General features: G+C 51.0%; 1 long non-coding RNA gene across 1 annotated transcript in view; it reads right to left on the bottom strand.

Moving 5' to 3' along the window:
- Positions 1 to 339: 339 nt before the first annotated feature.
- The window catches only part of LOC144955126 (uncharacterized), a 16,871-nt gene continuing 1,406 nt past the window's right edge, over positions 340 to 15,804 (bottom strand). Inside the window, exons 2-3 of the long non-coding RNA XR_013641513.1 lie at positions 12,227 to 12,307; positions 340 to 474 (exon numbers count right to left, since the gene is read on the bottom strand). This is a non-coding gene — a long non-coding RNA (uncharacterized LOC144955126). The remainder of the gene's footprint in view (positions 475 to 12,226; positions 12,308 to 15,804) is intronic.

The following is a 15,804-nucleotide window of genomic DNA, read 5'->3' as shown; positions in this document are numbered from 1 at the left end:
CCACCCACTCACTCACCCACCCACCCACCCACTCACTCACCCACCCACCCACCCACCCACTCACTCACCCACCCACCCACCCACCCACCCACTCACCCACTCACCCACTCACCCACCCACTCACCCACCCACTCACTCACCCACTCACCCACCCACCCACTCACCCACCCACTCACCCACTCACTCACCCACCCACCCACTCACCCACCCACCACCCACTCACCCACCCACCCACTCACCCACCCACCCACTCACCCACCACCCACCACCCACCCACCCACCACCCACCCACCCACCACCCACCCACCGCTGTGAGTCTTCCCGGCAGGCTGGCTGAGCGAGCGGCTTCCATGGCGCTGCACATGAAGATGGAGGCTCGCTGCCCGCTGGGCATGGAGCCTCCGGCCTGCTCCTCCATGGCGAGCGCAGACAGACACAGGAAGGTGCGCTCACCCCTTCCACCACGTAGACAACCTGGTAGATAGACACACAGAGAGACACAGAGAGACAGACAGACACAGGAAGGTGCGCTCACACCTTCCACCACGTAGACAACCTGGTAGATAGACACACAGAGAGACACAGAGAGACAGACACAGGAAGGTGCGCTCACCCCTACCACCACGCAGACAACCTGGTAGATAGACACACAGAGAGACACAGAGAGACAGACACAGGAAGGTGCGCTCACCCCTACCACCACGCAGACAACCTGGTAGATAGACACACAGAGAGACACAGAGAGAGAGACAGACACAGGAAGGTGCGCTCACCCCTACCACCACGCAGACAACCTGGTAGATAGACACACAGAGAGACACAGAGAGAGAGACAGACACAGGAAGGTGCGCTCACCCCTACCACCACGCAGACAACCTGGTAGATAGACACACAGAGAGACACAGAGAGACAGACACAGGAAGGTGCGCTCACCCCTTCCACCACGTAGACAACCTGTGAGATAGACACAGACACAGAGACAGAGAGACAGACAGACACAGGAAGGTGCGCTCACCCCTTCCACCACGCAGACAACCTGTGAGATAGACACAGACACAGAGACACAGAGAGACAGACAGACACAGGAAGGTGCGCTCACCCCTACCACCACGCAGACAACCTGTGAGATAGACACAGACACAGAGACACAGAGAGACAGACAGACACAGGAAGGTGGGCTCACCCCTTCCACCACGTAGACAACCTGGTAGATAGACACACAGAGAGACACAGTGAGACAGACAGACACAGGAAGGTGCGCTCACCCCTTCCACCACGCAGACAACCTGGTAGATAGACACAGACACAGTGAGACACAGAGACACAGAGAGAGACAGACAGACACAGGAAGGTGCGCTCACCCCTTCCACCACGCAGACAACCTGTGAGATAGACACAGACACAGAGACACAGAGAGACACAGTGAGACACAGAGAGACACAGAGAGACACAGAGACACACAGAGAGAGAGACAGACACAGGAAGGTGCGCTCACCCCTTCCTCCACGTAGACAACCTGGTAGATAGACACAGACAGAGACACAGTGAGACACAGTGAGACACAGAGACACAGTGAGAGAGACACAGAGAGACACAGGAAGGTGCGCTCACCCCTACCACCTCGTAGACAACCTGAGATAGATAGACAGAGACACACAGAGACACAGTGAGACACAGTGAGACACAGTGAGACACAGTGAGACACAGTGAGAGACACACAGAGAGACACACAGAGACACAGTGAGACACAGTGAGACACAGTGAGACACAGTGAGAGAGACACACAGTGAGACACAGTGAGACACAGAGAGACAGAGACAGTGAGACACAGTGACACAGTGATACACACAGAGACACAGTGAGACAGAGAGAGACACACAGAGAGACACAGTGAGACACAGAGAGACACAGAGAGACACAGAGAGACACAGAGAGACACAGAGAGACACAGTGAGACACAGAGAGACACAGTGAGACACAGTGAGACACAGTGAGAGAGACACACAGTGAGACACAGTGAGACACAGTGAGACACAGAGAGACAGAGACAGTGAGACACACAGAGACACAGTGAGACAGAGAGAGACACACAGAGAGACACAGTGAGACACAGAGAGACACAGAGAGACACAGAGAGACACAGAGAGACACAGAGAGACACAGAGAGACACAGAGAGACACAGTGAGACACAGAGAGACACAGAGAGACACAGTGAGACACAGAGAGACACAGAGAGACACAGTGAGACACAGAGAGACACAGAGAGACACAGTGAGACACACAGAGACACAGAGAGACACAGTGAGACACAGAGAGACACAGAGAGACACACAGAGACACAGTGAGACACAGAGAGACACAGAGAGACACAGAGAGACACAGTGAGACACACAGAGACACAGAGAGACACAGAGAGACACAGAGAGACACAGAGAGACACAGAGAGACACAGTGAGACACAGAGAGACACAGAGAGACACAGAGAGACACAGAGAGACACAGAGAGACACAGAGAGACACAGAGAGACACAGTGAGACACACAGAGACACAGAGAGACACAGAGAGACACAGAGAGACACAGTGAGACACAGTGAGACACAGAGAGACACAGAGAGACACAGAGAGACACAAAGAGACACAGAGAGACACAGTTAGACACAGTGAGACACAGAGAGACACAGAGAGACACAGTGAGACACAGAGAGACACAGAGAGACACAGTGAGACACAGAGAGACACAGTGAGACACAGAGAGACACAGAGAGACACAGTTAGACACAGTGAGACACAGAGAGACACAGAGAGACACACAGACACACAGAGAGACACAGAGAGACACAGAGAGACACAGAGAGACACAGAGAGACACAGAGAGACACAGTGAGACACAGTGAGACACAGAGAGACACAGAGAGACACAGAGAGACACACAGAGAGACACAGTGAGACACAGAGAGACACAGAGAGACACAGAGAGACACAGAGAGACACAGAGAGACACAGTGAGACACAGTGAGACACAGTGAGAGACACAGAGAGACACAGAGAGACACAGTGAGACACAGTGAGACACAGTGAGAGACACAGAGAGACACAGAGAGACACAGTGAGACACAGTGAGACACAGAGAGACACAGAGAGACACAGAGAGACACACAGAGAGACACAGAGAGACACAGAGAGACACAGAGAGACACAGAGAGACACAGTGAGACACAGTGAGACAGAGAGAGACACACAGAGAGACACAGAGAGACACAGAGAGACACAGAGAGACACAGTGAGACACAGAGAGACACAGTGAGACACAGTGAGACAGAGAGAGACACACAGAGAGACACAGAGAGACACAGAGAGACACAGAGAGACACAGTGAGACAGAGAGAGACACACAGAGAGACACAGAGAGACACAGAGAGACACAGTGAGACACAGAGAGACAGAGAGAGACACACAGAGAGACACAGAGAGACACAGAGAGACACAGAGAGACACAGTGAGACACAGAGATACACAGTTAGACACAGTGAGACACAGAGAGACACAGTGAGACACAGAGAGACACAGAGAGACACAGAGAGACACAGTGAGACACAGAGAGACACAGAGAAACACAGAGAGACACAGTGAGACACAGAGAGACACAGAGAGACACAGAGAGACACAGTGAGACACAGAGAGACACAGAGAGAAACAGTGAGACACAGAGAGACACAGAGAGACACAGTGAGACACAGAGAGACACAGAGAGAAACAGAGAGACACAGAGAGACACAGTGAGACACAGAGAGACACAGAGAGACACAGAGAGACACAGAGAGACACAGAGAGACACAGTGAGACACAGAGAGACACAGAGAGACACAGAGAGACACAGAGAGACACAGAGAGACACAGAGAGACACAGAGAGACACAGAGAGACACAGTGAGACACAGAGAGACACAGAGAGACACAGAGAGACACAGTGAGACACAGTGAGACACAGAGAGACACAGAGAGACACAGAGAGACACAGTGAGACACAGAGAGACACACAGAGAGACACAGAGAGACACACAGAGACACAGAGAGACACACAGAGACACACAGAGACACAGAGAGACACAGTGAGACACAGAGAGACACAGAGAGACACAGAGAGACACAGTGAGACACAGAGAGACACAGAGAGACACAGAGAGACACAGAGACACACACAGAGACACAGAGAGACACAGAGAGACACAGTGAGACACAGAGAGACACAGAGAGACACAGAGAGACACACAGAGAGACACAGTGAGACACAGTGAGACACAGAGAGACACAGAGAGACACAGAGAGACACAGAGAGACACAGTGAGACACAGTGAGACACAGAGAGACACACAGAGACACAGTGAGACACAGAGAGACACAGAGAGACACAGTGAGACACAGAGACACAGTGAGACACAGTGAGACACACAGAGAGACACAGAGAGACACAGAGAGACACAGTGAGACACAGAGAGACACAGAGAGACACAGTGAGACACAGAGAGACACAGAGAGACACAGAGAGACACAGAGAGACACAGAGAGACACAGTGAGACACAGAGAGACACAGAGAGACACAGAGAGACACAGAGAGACACAGAGAGACACAGAGAGACACAGTGAGACACAGAGAGACACAGAGAGACACAGAGAGACACAGAGAGACACAGTGAGACACAGAGAGACACAGAGAGACACACAGAGACACAGACACAGTGAGACACACAGAGACACACAGAGACACACAGAGACACAGACACAGTGAGACACACAGTGAGACACACAGAGACACAGACACAGTGAGACACACAGAGACACACAGAGACACAGACACAGTGAGACACACAGAGACACACAGAGACACACAGAGACACACACAGAGACACACACAGAGACACACAGAGACACAGACACAGTGAGACACACAGAGACACAGGCACAGTGAGACACACAGAGACACACAGAGACACACAGAGACACACACAGAGACACACACAGAGACACACAGAGACACAGACACACAGAGACACACAGAGACACAGACACAGTGAGACACACAGAGACACACAGAGACACACAGAGACACAGACACAGTGAGACACACAGAGACACACAGTGAGACACACAGAGACACACAGAGACACAGACACAGTGAGACACACAGTGAGACACACAGAGACACACAGAGACACACAGAGACACAGACACAGTGAGACACACAGTGAGACACACAGAGACCCACAGAGACACACAGAGACACACAGAGACACACAGAGACACACAGAGACACACAGAGACACAGGCAAAGTGAGACACACAGTGAGACACACAGAGACACACACAGAGACACACAGAGACACACAGAGACACACACAGAGACACACAGAGACACACAGAGACACAGACACAGTGAGACACACAGAGACACAGACACAGAGACACAGACACAGTGAGACACACAGAGACACACAGAGACACAGACACAGTGAGACACACAGAGACACACAGAGACACACAGAGACACAGACACAGTGAGACACACAGAGACACACAGAGACACAGACACAGTGAGACACACAGAGACACACAGAGACACAGACACAGTGAGACACACAGAGACACAGGCACAGTGAGACACACAGAGACACACAGAGACACACAGAGACACACACAGAGACACACACAGAGACACACAGAGACACAGACACACAGAGACACACAGAGACACAGACACAGTGAGACACACAGAGACACACAGAGACACACAGAGACACAGACACAGTGAGACACACAGAGACACACAGTGAGACACACAGAGACACACAGAGACACAGACACAGTGAGACACACAGTGAGACACACAGAGACACACAGAGACACACAGAGACACAGACACAGTGAGACACACAGAGACACAGACACAGAGACACAGACACAGTGAGACACACAGAGACACACAGAGACACACAGAGACACACAGAGACACACACAGAGACACACAGAGACACACAGAGACACAGACACAGTGAGACACACAGAGACACAGACACAGAGACACAGACACAGTGAGACACACAGAGACACACAGAGACACAGACACAGTGAGACACACAGAGACACACAGAGACACACAGAGACACAGACACAGTGAGACACACAGAGACACACAGAGACACAGACACAGTGAGACACACAGAGACACACAGAGACACAGACACAGTGAGACACACAGAGACACAGGCACAGTGAGACACACAGAGACACACAGAGACACACAGAGACACACACAGAGACACACACAGAGACACACAGAGACACAGACACACAGAGACACACAGAGACACAGACACAGTGAGACACACAGAGACACACAGAGACACACAGAGACACAGACACAGTGAGACACACAGAGACACACAGTGAGACACACAGAGACACACAGAGACACAGACACAGTGAGACACACAGTGAGACACACAGAGACACACAGAGACACACAGAGACACAGACACAGTGAGACACACAGTGAGACACACAGAGACCCACAGAGACCCACAGAGACACACAGAGACACACAGAGACACACACAGAGACACACAGAGACACAGGCACAGTGAGACACACAGTGAGACACACAGAGACACACACAGAGACACACAGAGACACACAGAGACACACACAGAGACACACAGAGACACACAGAGACACAGACACAGTGAGACACACAGAGACACAGACACAGAGACACAGACACAGTGAGACACACAGAGACACACAGAGACACAGACACAGTGAGACACACAGAGACACACAGAGACACACAGAGACACAGACACAGTGAGACACACAGAGACACACAGAGACACAGACACAGTGAGACACACAGAGACACACAGAGACACAGACACAGTGAGACACACAGAGACACACAGTGAGACACACAGAGACACACAGAGACACACAGAGACACAGACACAGTGAGACACACAGAGACACACAGTGAGACACACAGAGACACACAGAGACACAGACACAGTGAGACACACAGTGAGACACAGTGAGACACACAGAGACACACAGAGACACAGACACAGTGAGACACACAGAGACACACAGTGAGACACACAGAGACACACAGTGAGACACACAGAGACACACAGAGACACAGACACAGTGAGACACACAGAGACACACAGTGAGACACACAGAGACACACAGAGACACAGACACAGTGAGACACACAGTGAGACACACAGAGACACACAGAGACACACACAGAGACACACAGAGACACACAGAGACACACAGAGACACACACAGAGACACACAGAGACACAGGCACAGTGAGACACACAGAGACACACACAGAGACACACAGAGACACACAGAGACACACACAGAGACACACAGAGACACACAGAGACACAGACACAGTGAGACACACAGAGACACAGACACAGAGACACAGACACAGTGAGACACACAGAGACACACAGAGACACAGACACAGTGAGACACACAGAGACACACAGAGACACACAGAGACACAGACACAGTGAGACACACAGAGACACACAGAGACACAGACACAGTGAGACACACAGAGACACACAGAGACACAGACACAGTGAGACACACAGAGACACACAGTGAGACACACAGAGACACACAGAGACACACAGAGACACAGACACAGTGAGACACACAGAGACACACAGTGAGACACACAGAGACACACAGAGACACAGACACAGTGAGACACACAGTGAGACACAGTGAGACACACAGAGACACACAGAGACACAGACACAGTGAGACACACAGAGACACACAGTGAGACACACAGAGACACACAGTGAGACACACAGAGACACACAGAGACACAGACACAGTGAGACACACAGAGACACACAGTGAGACACACAGAGACACACAGAGACACAGACACAGTGAGACACACAGTGAGACACACAGAGACACACAGAGACACACACAGAGACACACAGAGACACACAGAGACACACAGAGACACACACAGAGACACACAGAGACACAGGCACAGTGAGACACACAGAGACACACACAGAGACACACAGAGACACACAGAGACACACACAGAGACACACAGAGACACACAGAGACACAGACACAGAGACACAGACACAGTGAGACACACAGAGACACACAGAGACACAGACACAGTGAGACACACAGAGACACACAGAGACACAGACACAGTGAGACACACAGAGACACACAGAGACACAGACACAGTGAGACACACAGAGACACACAGAGACACAGACACAGTGAGACACACAGAGACACACAGAGACACACAGAGACACAGACACAGTGAGACACACAGAGACACACAGAGACACACAGAGACACACAGAGACACAGGCACAGTGAGACACACAGAGACACACAGAGACACAGACACAGTGAGACACACAGAGACACACAGAGACACAGGCACAGTGAGACACACAGAGACACACAGAGACACAGGCACAGTGAGACACACAGAGACACAGACACACAGAGACACACAGAGACACAGTGAGACACACAGAGACACACAGAGACACAGACACAGTGAGACACACAGAGACACACAGAGACACAGAGACAGTGAGACACACAGAGACACACAGAGACACAGACACAGTGAGACACACAGAGACACACAGAGACACAGGCACAGTGAGACACACAGACACACACAAAGACACACAGAGACACACAGAGACACAGACACAGTGAGACACACAGAGACACACAGAGACACACAGAGACACACAGAGACACAGACACAGTGAGACACACAGAGACACACAGAGACACACAGAGACACAGACACAGTGAGACACACAGAGACACACAGAGACACAGACACAGTGAGACACACAGAGACACAGAGACACAGGCACAGTGAGACACACAGACACACACAAAGACACAGGCACAGTGAGACACACAGACACACACAAAGACACAGGCACAGTGAGACACACAGACACACACAAAGACACAGGCACAGTGAGACACACAGACACACACAAAGACACAGGCACAGTGAGACACACAGACACACACAAAGACACAGGCACAGTGAGACACACAGACACACACAAAGACACAGGCACAGTGAGACACAGAGCCCCGCCCTCTTCATGAATATTCATGAGCCCCGCCCTCTTCATGAATATCCATGAGCCCCGCCCCCTAATGAATATTCATGAGCCCCGCCCTCTTCATGAATATCCATGAGCCCCGCCCCCCAATGAATATCCATGAGCCCCGCCCTCTTCATGAATATTCATGAGCCCCGCCCTCTTCATGAATATCCATGAGCCCCGCCCTCTTCATGAATATTCATGAGCCCCGCCCTCTTCATGAATATCCATGAGCCCCGCCCCCTAATGAATATTCATGAGCCCCGCCCTCTTCATGAATATCCATGAGCCCCGCCCCCCAATGAATATCCATGAGCCCCGCCCTCTTCATGAATATTCATGAGCCCCGCCCTCTTCATGAATATCCATGAGCCCCGCCCTCTTCATGAATATCCATGAGCCCCGCCCTCTTCATGAATATCCATGAGCCCCGCCCCCCAATGAATATCCATGAGCCCCGCCCCCTAATGAATATTCATGAGCCCCGCCCTCTTCATGAATATCCATGAGCCCCGCCCCCCAATGAATATCCATGAGCTCCGCCCTCTTCATGAATATCCATGAGCCCCGCCCTCTTCATGAATATCCATGAGCCCCGCCCTCTTCATGAATATCCATGAGCCCCGCCCCCCAATGAATATCCATGAGCCCCGCCCTCTTCATGAATATTCATGAGCCCCGCCCTCTTCATGAATATTCATGAGCCCCGCCCCCCAATGAATATCCATGAGCCCCGCCCTCTTCATGAATATTCATGAGCCCCGCCCCCCAATGAATATCCATGAGCCCCGCCCTCTTCATGAATATTCATGAGCCCCGCCCTCTTCATGAATATCCATGAGCCCCGCCCTCTTCATGAATATTCATGAGCCCCGCCCCCTAATGAATATCCATGAGCCCCGCCCTCTTCATGAATATCCATGAGCCCCGCCCTCTTCATGAATATTCATGAGCCCCGCCCCCTAATGAATATCCATGAGCCCCGCCCTCTTCATGAATATCCATGAGCCCCGCCCCCTAATGAATATCCATGAGCCCCGCCCTCTTCATGAATATTCATGAGCCCCGCCCCCCAATGAATATCCATGAGCCCCGCCCTCTTCATGAATATTCATGAGCCCCGCCCTCTTCATGAATATCCATGAGCCCCGCCCTCTTCATGAATATTCATGAGCCCCGCCCTCTTCATGAATATTCATGAGCCCCGCCCTCTTCATGAATATCCATGAGCCCCGCCCCCCAATGAATATCCATGAGCCCCGCCCTCTTCATGAATATTCATGAGCCCCGCCCTCTTCATGAATATTCATGAGCCCCGCCCCCCAATGAATATCCATGAGCCCCGCCCTCTTCATGAATATTCATGAGCCCCGCCCTCTTCATGAATATCCATGAGCCCCGCCCTCTTCATGAATATTCATGAGCCCCGCCCCCTAATGAATATCCATGAGCCCCGCCCTCTTCATGAATATTCATGAGCCCCGCCCCCTAATGAATATCCATGAGCCCCGCCCTCTTCATGAATATCCATGAGCCCCGCCCCCTAATGAATATCCATGAGCCCCGCCCCCTAATGAATATCCATGAGCCCCGCCCTCTTCATGAATATTCATGAGCCCCGCCCCCCAATGAATATCCATGAGCCCCGCCCTCTTCATGAATATTCATGAGCCCCGCCCTCTTCATGAATATCCATGAGCCCCGCCCCCTAATGAATATCCATGAGCCCCGCCCTCTTCATGAATATCCATGAGCCTCGCCCTCTTCATGAATATTCATGAGCCCCGCCCCCTAATGAATATCCATGAGCCCCGCCCTCTTCATGAATATCCATGAGCCCCGCCCTCTTCATGAATATTCATGAGCCCCGCCCTCTTCATGAATATCCATGAGCCCCGCCCTCTTCATGAATATTCATGAGCCCCGCCCCCCAATGAATATCCATGAGCCCCGCCCTCTTCATGAATATTCATGAGCCCCGCCCCCCAATGAATATTCATGAGCCCCGCCCCCTAATGAATATTCATGAGCTCCGCCCTCTTCATGAATATCCATGAGCCCCGCCCTCTTCATGAATATCCATGAGCCCCGCCCCCTAATGAATATTCATGAGCTCCGCCCCCTAATGAATATTCATGAGCTCCGCCCTCTTCATGAATATCCATGAGCCCCGCCCTCTTCATGAATATCCATGAGCCCCGCCCTCTTCATGAATATCCATGAGCCCCGCCCTCTTCATGAATATTCATGAGCCCCGCCCTCTTCATGAATATTCATGGGCCCCGCCCTCTTCATGAATATCCATGAGCCCCGCCCCCTAATGAATATCCATGAGCCCCGCCCTCTTCATGAATATCCATGAGCCCCGCCCTCTTCATGAATATTCATGAGCCCCGCCCCCTAATGAATATTCATGAGCCCCGCCCTCTTCATGAATATCCATGAGCCCCGCCCTCTTCATGAATATCCATGAGCCCCGCCCTCTTCATGAATATTCATGAGCCCCGCCCTCTTCATGAATATCCATGAGCCCCGCCCTCTTCATGAATATTCATGAGCCCCGCCCCCCAATGAATATCCATGAGCCCCGCCCTCTTCATGAATATTCATGAGCCCCGCCCCCCAATGAATATTCATGAGCCCCGCCCCCTAATGAATATTCATGAGCTCCGCCCTCTTCATGAATATCCATGAGCCCCGCCCTCTTCATGAATATCCATGAGCCCCGCCCCCTAATGAATATTCATGAGCTCCGCCCCCTAATGAATATTCATGAGCTCCGCCCTCTTCATGAATATCCATGAGCTCCGCCCTCTTCATGAATATCCATGAGCCCCGCCCTCTTCATGAATATCCATGAGCCCCGCCCTCTTCATGAATATTCATGAGCCCCGCCCTCTTCATGAATATCCATGAGCCCCGCCCTCTTCATGAATATTCATGAGCCCCGCCCTCTTCATGAATATTCATGGGCCCCGCCCTCTTCATGAATATTCATGAGCTCCGCCCCCCCCCACCCACCTGTGAGGTAGAGTTGGTGGAGGCTGTGATAGGCCAGCGCAGCGTCACGTGCACAGCACTGCTGGGGCTGCCCCACGCCGCCTGCAGACACAACAACATCAACAACATCAACAACATCAACAACATCAACAACATCAACAACAACAACCACAACAACAACATCAACAACATCAACAACATCAACAACATCAACAACATCAACAACATCAACAACATCAACAACATCAACAACAACAACCACATCAACAACATCAACAACATCAACAACATCAACAACATCAACAACATCAACAACAACAACCACAACAACAACATCAACAACAACCACATCAACAACATCAACAACATCAACAACAACAACCACAACAACAACATCAACAACAACCACATCAACAACAATAACAACAACAATAACATCAACAACAACAATAACAACATCAACAACAACCACAACAACAATAACCACATCAACAACAACATCAACAACATCAACAACATCAACAACATCAACAACATCAACAACAACAACCACAACAACATCAACAACAACCACATCAACAACAATAACAACAACAATAACATCAACAACAACAATAACAACATCAACAACAACAACAATAACAACAATAACAACATCAACACCACCACCGCCACTGCCGCGAGTGACTGACTAACTGAGCGTGGTGAGTGACTGAGTGAGTGAGTGACTGACTGAGTGAGTGAGTGAGTGACTGAGTGAGTGAGTGACTGAGTGAGTGAGTGACTGAGTGAGTGAGTGAGTGACTGAGTGAGTGAGTGAGTGACTGAGTGACTGAGTGAGTGAGTGAGTGACTGAGTGACTGAGTGAGTGACTGAGTGAGTGAGTGAGTGACTGAGTGAGTGAGTGAGTGACTGAGTGAGTGAGTGACTGAGTGACTGAGTGAGTGAGTGACTGAGTGACTGACTGAGTGACTGAGTGACTGACTGAGTGACTGAGTGACTGACTGAGTGACTGACTGAGTGAGTGACTGAGTGACTGACTGAGTGACTGAGTGACTGACTGAGTGACTGACTGAGTGAGTGACTGAGTGAGTGAGTGAGTGACTGAGTGACTGACTGAGTGACTGACTGAGTGACTGACTGAGTGAGTGACTGAGTGAGTGAGTGACTGAGTGACTGACTGAGTGACTGAGTGACTGACTGAGTGACTGACTGACTGAGTGACTGAGTGACTGACTGAGTGAGTGACTGAGTGACTGACTGAGTGACTGAGTGACTGACTGAGTGACTGACTGAGTGAGTGACTGAGTGAGTGAGTGACTGAGTGACTGACTGAGTGACTGAGTGACTGACTGAGTGACTGACTGAGTGACTGACTGAGTGAGTGACTGACTGAGTGACTGACTGAGTGAGTGAGTGAGTGACTGAGTGAGTGAGTGACTGAGTGAGTGAGTGACTGAGTGAGTGAGTGAGTGACTGAGTGAGTGAGTGAGTGACTGAGTGACTGAGTGAGTGAGTGAGTGACTGAGTGACTGAGTGAGTGACTGAGTGAGTGAGTGAGTGACTGAGTGAGTGAGTGAGTGACTGAGTGAGTGAGTGAGTGAGTGACTGAGTGAGTGAGTGACTGAGTGACTGACTGAGTGACTGAGTGACTGACTGAGTGACTGAGTGACTGACTGAGTGACTGACTGAGTGAGTGACTGAGTGACTGACTGAGTGACTGAGTGACTGACTGAGTGACTGACTGAGTGAGTGAGTGAGTGAGTGACTGAGTGACTGACTGAGTGACTGAGTGACTGACTGAGTGACTGACTGAGTGAGTGACTGAGTGAGTGAGTGACTGAGTGACTGACTGAGTGACTGAGTGACTGACTGAGTGACTGACTGACTGAGTGACTGAGTGACTGACTGAGTGAGTGACTGACTGAGTGACTGAGTGACTGACTGAGTGACTGACTGAGTGAGTGACTGAGTGAGTGAGTGACTGAGTGACTGACTGAGTGACTGAGTGACTGACTGAGTGACTGACTGAGTGACTGACTGAGTGAGTGACTGACTGAGTGACTGACTGAGTGACTGAGTGACTGACTGAGTGACTGACTGAGTGACTGAGTGACTGACTGAGTGACTGACTGAGTGAGTGACTGAGTGAGTGACTGAGTGAGTGAGTGAGTGAGTGACTGAGTGAGTGAGTGAGTGACTGAGTGAGTGAGTGACTGAGTGACTGAGTGAGTGACTGAGTGACTGACTGAGTGACTGAGTGACTGACTGAGTGACTGAGTGACTGACTGAGTGACTGACTGAGTGAGTGACTGAGTGAGTGAGTGACTGAGTGAGTGAGTGACTGAGTGAGTGAGTGAGTGACTGAGTGACTGAGTGAGTGACTGAGTGAGTGAGTGAGTGAGTGACTGAGTGAGTGAGTGAGTGACTGAGTGAGTGACTGAGTGACTGAGTGAGTGAGTGACTGAGTGACTGACTGAGTGACTGAGTGACTGACTGAGTGACTGAGTGACTGACTGAGTGACTGACTGAGTGAGTGACTGAGTGACTGACTGAGTGACTGAGTGACTGACTGAGTGACTGACTGAGTGAGTGACTGAGTGAGTGAGTGAGTGACTGAGTGACTGACTGAGTGACTGAGTGACTGACTGAGTGACTGACTGAGTGAGTGACTGAGTGAGTGAGTGACTGAGTGACTGACTGAGTGACTGACTGAGTGACTGACTGAGTGACTGAGTGACTGACTGAGTGAGTGACTGAGTGACTGACTGAGTGACTGAGTGACTGACTGAGTGACTGACTGAGTGACTGAGTGAGTGAGTGACTGAGTGACTGACTGAGTGACTGAGTGACTGACTGAGTGACTGACTGAGTGACTGACTGAGTGAGTGACTGACTGAGTGACTGACTGAGTGACTGAGTGACTGACTGAGTGACTGACTGAGTGACTGAGTGACTGACTGAGTGACTGACTGAGTGAGTGACTGAGTGAGTGAGTGACTGAGTGACTGACTGACTGAGTGAGTGACTGAGTGAGTGAGTGAGTGAGTGACTGAGTGAGTGACTGACTGAGTGAGTGACTGAGTGAGTGAGTGACTGAGTGACTGAGTGACTGACTGAGTGACTGACTGAGTGACTGACTGACTGAGTGACTGACTGAGTGACTGACTGAGTGACTGAGTGACTGACTGAGTGACTGAGTGACTGACTGAGTGACTGACTGAGTGAGTGACTGAGTGAGTGAGTGACTGAGTGAGTGACTGAGTGAGTGACTGAGTGACTGACTGAGTGACTGAGTGACTGACTGAGTGACTGAGTGACTGACTGAGTGACTGACTGAGTGAGTGACTGAGTGACTGACTGAGTGACTGAGTGACTGACTGAGTGACTGACTGACTGAGTGACTGACTGAGTGACTGAGTGAGTGACTGAGTGACTGACTGAGTGACTGAGTGACTGACTGAGTGACTGACTGAGTGAGTGACTGAGTGAGTGAGTGACTGAGTGACTGAGTGACTGAGTGAGTGACTGAGTGACTGACTGAGTGACTGAGTGACTGACTGAGTGACTGACTGAGTGAGTGACTGAGTGACTGACTG

The sequence above is a fragment of the Lampetra fluviatilis genome, unplaced genomic scaffold (genome assembly GCF_964198595.1).
Source record: "Lampetra fluviatilis unplaced genomic scaffold, kcLamFluv1.1 SCAFFOLD_1043, whole genome shotgun sequence".
Lineage (NCBI taxonomy): Eukaryota > Metazoa > Chordata > Hyperoartia > Petromyzontiformes > Petromyzontidae > Lampetra > Lampetra fluviatilis.
This window is presented reverse-complemented; position numbering and strand designations above follow the sequence as displayed.